Source organism: Octodon degus, unplaced genomic scaffold (genome assembly GCF_000260255.1).
Source record: "Octodon degus isolate 3935 unplaced genomic scaffold, OctDeg1.0 scaffold00057, whole genome shotgun sequence".
Classification (NCBI taxonomy): Eukaryota; Metazoa; Chordata; class Mammalia; order Rodentia; family Octodontidae; genus Octodon; species Octodon degus.
Window position 1 is genome coordinate 10048459 of NW_004524633.1, and position 7537 is coordinate 10055995.

The window sequence follows — 7537 nt, forward strand, 5'->3', positions numbered from 1 at the left end:
GTGCACGTTGCTTTGCCCTTCATCACTAGAAGATAAATGGAGATGTTTAGGTTAAATGACTTTTCCTAGCTACAGAAAGACAGGGTGGCAAAGTTGAATATATAATCAAGTCTTTTTCCACATTCAATGTCCTTTCCACTGTAATGCAGATCAAAGAATTTCAAAATGGGTTTCAGACAGGGGAGGATGATTAGAATGTTGCAGATATTACTGCAAGTAATTTCTTATTTACTGAATGTGACCAACTGCTTAACCTGTCCTATTCTAAAGGAAGCAAGAAATTAATTATTAATGGATATTTTTACCATGGAAGCCTGTTTAGAGCTCTCTGCTAGGCATTTCCTCTGCCCTAGAGGTAGTAGCAGCTTTACTTTTACTTGGTGTGGGGGTCAGGAAGGCCACAGATTTTAACCAGCATGTCTTAGCGTATGCTTTATTCTTCTGTTCTTGAATGCCAAGGGCCATCACAGAAGACCAGAATTTAACTTCTGTACTGTGAAAAATTTGGAGGAAAGTAGATCCTTTACCTCTATTGGGGTAGGATAATGATATTTTTAAACTGTCAGTATTTCCAGACCAAAATTTTCCAAGGTACACTTTAGAAAGTCCCCTTGAATGAGACACAGAGAAGGTACATCTTTATTACTTCTTTGGATTCTTGAACATTTATTGTCCAACTATATTTATAAGTTTAAACTTTAAAGTTTCAAATTACCATACACTGTATGGAATTGTACCAGACAGATTAGTCAGGTTTGGGGCATAGCTTACTGTTTTCTAAATTCATATCTTTCAGGCAGAAAGATATTTTTAAGGAAGAGTGTGAAATGAACATATAAACACATGAAACAAACTAAACACATACAAGTGTATATATGGGCGATGTTCGATGTGTTTTGTCATTACGGTAATGGTTCCTGGGGTTAATGGGACTGTACCTTTTGCTTATCCACTTACTTTTGCTTTTCCACTCTCCCCTCATTTTTTTCTTTTACTTTTACAACTCAGAGAGAGATAGGTATGCTGTCTGAATTAAGTATGAAGGGAAATTATACAGAGTACTGTTTTGGGAATTTGTTATCAGTTTATTTTTCTATACTATGGGCACTAAATATTTTTTTGGTTTATGAATTCTTCTCTTCACAAATACAATGAGTATTCAAACTCTACAGTCAATGTTTAAATTTTAAAATATAGTAAAAGACACTTTGTCCATAACGTCCTTCAAAATGTTCCCCATTGCTTCAGACACTTCTCATCCTTCTTACCACTTTGTGAAACAGTTCTGGACTCATGAAGACACCCCGCTAGAGGCACTCAGGGAAGCTGCTGCTCTGTGCCACCCATTGGAAAGGCAGCTTTGGAAACACAGTGCAGAGTGTCCTTACTCTCCTTCTCTGAATGCTGAAAGATATTTTTCATCGGATGCCTTTAACCTTAGACACCTCATGACTTCTGGATCTTCCTCAAAGTCAAAATGGTCATGAAAGGTAAATGTTTTGAATGAACTTTGAACATCAAGGTGGCTATGACAAGCAAACTAAAGACACTTGTATATGTCCCTTGAAATCCTGGTCCACATAGAATTTGTAATGCAGCAAGGATATTACAGGCCTGTGCCACCCAGTTTCATTGGCCAGCACAGAGCACCCAGGGTTTCAGGGCTGGTATGGCATGTGGTACCAGGGATTGAACCTTGGTTCTTGCGCTTCCCAAGCAGGCACTTAGATCCCCAGCCCTTTTGATGTGTTAAAATAGGAAAAATACTAAGAAACAATAGAAATGTTCAACATTTTGTGATGGGCTATCTAAATTATCTAAATTGACTGCTTCAAGAACCACTATGCAGGCATTGAAAATCATGTTGATAGGGGGGTGAATGGCATCAAAATATGACTATAAAGGCAATATGTGTATTATGTTCCTGATGATATAAAACAAATGCACAGGAAAGTACAGGAGTGATCTTTACCAACACATTGACAGCATTTATTTCTCTGCTAAGGTTATATTTGTTTGCATTTGGCCTTTTGGAATTTTTAAAGCTTCTTTTACAATGAACATCTATTAGTTTACTGTCCATAAAAATGATATGATGTTTTAAAAGGTGAGCTTATTGAACCAAACTTTTATAATTTTGTTGAGTTGCAGTAGAAAGTAGAAAATGTAAAATTGCAAAGGCTACTCTTATAGAATTTAATAGTTAATAAAATTGTTTATTTTATATTCATTGCTTCTTTAAGAAAATTAATGGTAAGACAAAAATAAATTTTAAATAAGTAAAAAAGAAAAAAAAAGCATGACTGTGAATCGCTGCTGCACAGGACAGGAAGTGCAGAATGTAACACTGGCAGGCTCACAAACTATTGCAAAAGGTTGAAGGTCTCCGGTTTCTGCCCTTGAACCTTGTAGCCAGGTTCTTGCCCCCCGAATACACAGAATGAATAATTCAAAGTTTAAACCAGACCATCTACAACTGCCGACCTTCCTAGTTAATTCATAAGAAAATATACTAGACTTGACAGTAGCCGATACATCCCTGGGAACTCTGGTCTTTGTGCCTTTCTCTCTGTACTTCCTCAAAATCTCTTGCTCCTCTCGTTTGGCTTCCAACCAGCCAGGCACGGCTACCTCCAAGAGCTCACTGTAGCTGCTTCTTCCACTTGCGATGTTCTTCCCCTAGAGTTCTGCATAATTTCTTTCTCTTTGAGTCTGAATTACCCACAGTATTAAAAGCAAAGCGACAACAACACTCTTTCGATACTTCCGGTAGGCACACTGTCTGATCAGCTGTTAGATTATTTTCTCCCTTTCTGAGCTAGCGGTGCGATCCAGGCTGCTTTCTCTTTGCTTACTTCTGTCATGTAATTGATACAAAGGGTGTGTGCTAAGCTGCCTAGGTCAGTACGTGAAGAAAGAAACTGTCTTTTCTCTCTTTGCTGGGACAAAATACCTGACACCACAAGTTAAGGAAGGAAAGGCTTACTTAGCTCATAGTTTGTGTAGGTTTCAGCCCATACTTGACTGGTCTCAAGGCAGGGTGGCACATGGTAGAGGGCAGCAGTTCATGCTGGCTGAAAACAGCAAAACAGCAAGAGCAGAAGGGAGGAGCAATCACTACTGCTAGCAAGCCTCTCTCCCTCCTCCCTTATGTTGTACTCAAGCTGTCCGCCCCAGGGTGGGTGTGACACTCAGGCCCATAATCCCCACACTGGCTCATGAATTAATCACAGATTCTAGAAGCCTGTCCCAACTGCCTGCACGAGGCTTTGCAGGAACAACTAGATGCAAACCACAACAAGAAGTCAGCATGGAGGAGGAAGAAGGTATTAAAGATACAGAACAATGATCCAGCAAGTAACATGCATAACTAGTTGAACTCTGCATCAGTGTTATGGGTTAGGTTTAGAGTGGACGCTAATAGTTTTAACTTTTCAGAGGTGGGGCTTTAGGACAGTGCCTGGACCACACAGAGTATGATATTCACAAGTGGATGCAGTGCCTGGTCCCCCCAAAGCACAGTGTGGGGTCAGGAGGAGGGACAGTCCCGGGACACATTGGGGGGTGATGTGAAGGGTGTGTCCCCCTCCTGGATCCTCCTCTTTTTCTGTTTTCTGGTCACCATGAAGAAACACCTTTCCTGTACCAGCCCTGCCCACTGTGCCATTTCTGGCTCAGAGCCAGGTGATGATGGACTGCAACGTGACCCAAATGAACCTGGCCTTCTTTCACTTGTGCCTGGTATTGGATCACAGCAAAGGCAAAGCCATTAAGACTCTCAGGGACCCTCTCAAGCCTGGTGGCATTCAGGCTACTATGTGGCAGGCACCTCGCTGGGCGCTTCCCAGTCCTGATTCCAGGTAACCCTCCTATAACTTCTCGGGTAAGACACTGCGATTACCTTCACTCAAAACAAACCGACGGACAGGCTGTGAACTGAGAAATGTGGTGCTGTCAAATGATGCAGCAAAGGCCGGAGGTTCTGTGCTCAGAGCAGAGGCACTGATGCCGACCAGGAGAGCTGAGGAAGGGAGAGTGGGCAGCGGGTGCCTGGGCAGGGCGAGACTACCGCGCCCTGGCCACTACCTCAGATCTCTTTCCTTCTCTGGACTTGGCAATGGACTACTGTAGTGCTCCTAGCAATCTGAAATTCTTTACAGTATGGAAAATGAAATAATCTAAAGAAAAACGCTCAACAACTAATATATATTTTAATTGAGTATAATACAATTTTTCTACAAAGTGCTATTTTCCACTTTAAAAGAAAAAAACCTGCTAGACTACCTACTTTACAGGGAGATGAATAAAGAAGTTCCAAAAATACATTCCTCTGCAGAAGCTGCGTTAACACCACACCAAATATCATGGCAAATACTTAAAATTTCAGTCAATCATCTGGATATTGTGTATGCACAGTGCCAAATAGCTTGCCTTTGGAAAATGCAGCTTGCATATTGCACTTTGGTTTCGCAGCTGTTAATTATATAAACGTGGGCTCCAAGAGATAATGCTTTTCCAATAAGCATGACGTCTCTGCTGTGAACTCTTTCAAGGCGCTCCTTTATAAATGCTGTTAGCACACACTTAGGCAGTTCCCAATTTGGGGGTACGAAGTCCCCTTCGATGAGCTGCTGGTGGATCCAACTGCTGCTGGCATAATTCTAACAGACAGCGCCTGTGATACTACCTCCTGTGGTGAGTAAGTCGAAGAGGTGGACATCACAGAGTTCAGTGGAAAGAAGCATGTGTATTTATGATTTTTAAATCTGTGCTATAAAAAGCCAGTGGCTGCTGAGGAATGATTTTTGTCCTTTTATATTGCTAATTCCTGGCATCTCGGTTCATAAACATGAGTCTAAGTGTCATTACCGGCATTCCATGCGGCAAGATCTACACAGCTTTCCAAAAAAACAAAAACAAAAACAAACCCAAAAAAACCCCCTCAGCTTTTCTCAAGACATACTGATTAATAAAAGGTCCTATTAAAGACACTAATTAATAAAAGAAGAAAAGTACAATTTCCCATGGATTTAAAGCTAAACCATGCAAAAATGATATTCCTATGAAGAAATTGGCCAGATTACTACACAGCTATTTCTTTCTTGAATAAAAAAAAAAAATCCTTCATTTGACAGGAAAGTTTTTAAAACTACACACAGAACCTCAGGGCCCCATGCAATCTGCTTGCTAATTCTGCCCACGAAGAAAATGTTGGTAATCTTACAGGCAAAGTGAGGTAAGGGTAGTAAAGTGGGAGGGAAATGAGACAGAACCAGTTCTATCCCCTCTCCAGCTGCCTTTGTTTGTAAGGAAATGTCTTCTTAATGAACTTCAGGACCATTGCTCTCTAGAAAATATGTGTATGTGCCTGTATATACAAATTCACAGAGAATGCTATACACACAAGTCGTATAGCCTACGTTTCCTAAATAAAGATATTTATATAATGTGACTGCCTTCATTTTTTAAAGCTGTCTCTTGCAATTACACTACAACAGAAACTAATATTATATTCTTTCTTTTGGGAAGTATAGGAAAAGGTGGGAAATTCTGTCATGGATGATGGAAAGTCTCTAATATAAGCAATTTGCCCAATGAGCTTCAATTTCTTAACAAAGTGTTCAAATGTTGAAAAGAATTACATCATGAAATATTTCTCAGGGGAGCGACTGAGGTAAGAAGCACACTTTTGCAGGTAACAGTACAGTACTGCTGTGAAGATAATGAGGGAACACTAATGGTTGTAGGCACCAGATACTCCTGTGCACACACTGCCCACCTTGGCCAGCCTCTCCTCAAAGCCCCTGGAGGCAGACAGGGCCACCTCTTATCACAGCGCCATTTTATAATAAAGAGCATGGAGTGGGACAGTGATGAACTTATGACTTGGCCCCTGAGTTCTGTACTGCGTAGACATGGTAACATCACAGCTCGTGTGAATTGAGCCTGTAGGCCTCCGTGTCTACCTGATATTAATCAAATAGAAACACTTGCTTTATGAGTGGAATGATGCCATGTTTGTTCTATTTTATTTCTTATGTAGTGGTCACAAAATACGCAACACAAGGACAACTTTTTTCTCTAATTTTGGGGGGAAATGAATGTTTGTTATATTTTTCATTTTAGCACTGCTTTGAGATAGTGAGATTCTGAAGATAGTTCGTCTGTAAAAATAAAAAGATACAGTTACTAGTACTGTAATATCGGATTCTTAGGAATGTGAAATATTTTTGTTATTTTTAATTACAATGGAAATACTTGAAAGGGAAATTTTTATGGGCTTTTCTTGCTTTTTCTGCATATACAACTAACAATTCTTTTCTAAAAGTTGAAAACTTCAATATAATGAATAGGAGAAATACATAGACTTTAGTTTATTTTAAGATATTAAATTCTTTAGTGTGTTATATGCTTGGTTATAAATTAGTCATATTTCCAATCATTGAAATAATCAATTTTAACATATAATTAAATTACACCTTCGTGAGACACTCAAAGTGGTTTATCTTACTTTTTCCATTTACATTTATGTAGGGTGTTTCTGTACATTTTTTGTAACTATTCCAACATATAACTGTGGATTTATTAATTAAAATGAGCATGAGTGTAGTGAAATCATCCTGTACATTATAATTAAGAAAACCAAGAAATTCTGAAAAATTATTAAAATAAAATCTTCATTTTGAGTCTGGTAGTACAATTTAATAATCATTGTGTTGTGAAAATAACAGATTTCATTAGTTGAATGATTTCTGTGGATCCAGAGGAACCGAAACGCTTCCACATATATTTCACTGGTCATCCCCAAATACTCCATGAGGAAGAGGTCTTATTCTCTCTGACATTCACACATACAACACGGAATGCAACGATCCCAGCCATGAGAAGGAGTCACATAAAGACCTGAGTTTCTTTAGGGCTCGCTCCATTCCAATAGCTTTAAATACAAATCAAATTTTAAATTTCTTTATCCTTTCTCCTTTTTTAAAATGGTGAATTCAGCTAAACCACCCAGCTGCCTCCCACGTGGACTTCAATATGTGATATGTGGGTCTGGGAGAACATCCCGGACTTTGCTGACTGGCAGGGGCTTTGAACCACTGCCGGGAAGGTTTGGTCTGCAGCGCTGTCTGGACGGCAGCTGCATATGGAGAAGATGGCCCTTGGCCTCTGGAGCTAGAAAGGGAACAGGCGCCACATTCCTAAACAGCAGCATCAGGGCGCGTGGGAGCACTCATGGCCAGAAAAGTGATGGAGCTGCAGCCCTGGGCGGCCTCAGAGGAGGTGTGCCAGCCCAGCCTCTGAGAGAGCAGGCCCTGGTCTTCTATCCCCAAGCAAGGAAGGAAACACAGCTTCTGTGCTAAAAGCAACACCAGCACCTCCGTTGCTCTCTCACCCACTGTCTTTTTGTCTAAGTCATTAAAAGCATTATATTTGCATATAAATAGAGATGATAAAATAGGAAGAAACATTTACAGAAAGGCTCTAAATTTAGGTTATTTGTCAAAGTAAGTATATGTCACTTTCACATTTCAGT

At 40.0% G+C, this 7537-nt stretch overlaps 1 protein-coding gene and 1 pseudogene across 1 annotated transcript in view; one reads left to right on the forward strand and one right to left on the reverse strand.

The window, feature by feature from the left end:
• Window positions 1-7537, reverse strand: part of Negr1 (neuronal growth regulator 1) — an 891516-nt gene that overhangs the window by 558420 nt on the left and 325559 nt on the right. The window lies entirely within an intron of this gene.
• LOC105742514 overlaps window positions 3691-7537 on the forward strand; it is a 93769-nt pseudogene continuing 89922 nt past the window's right edge.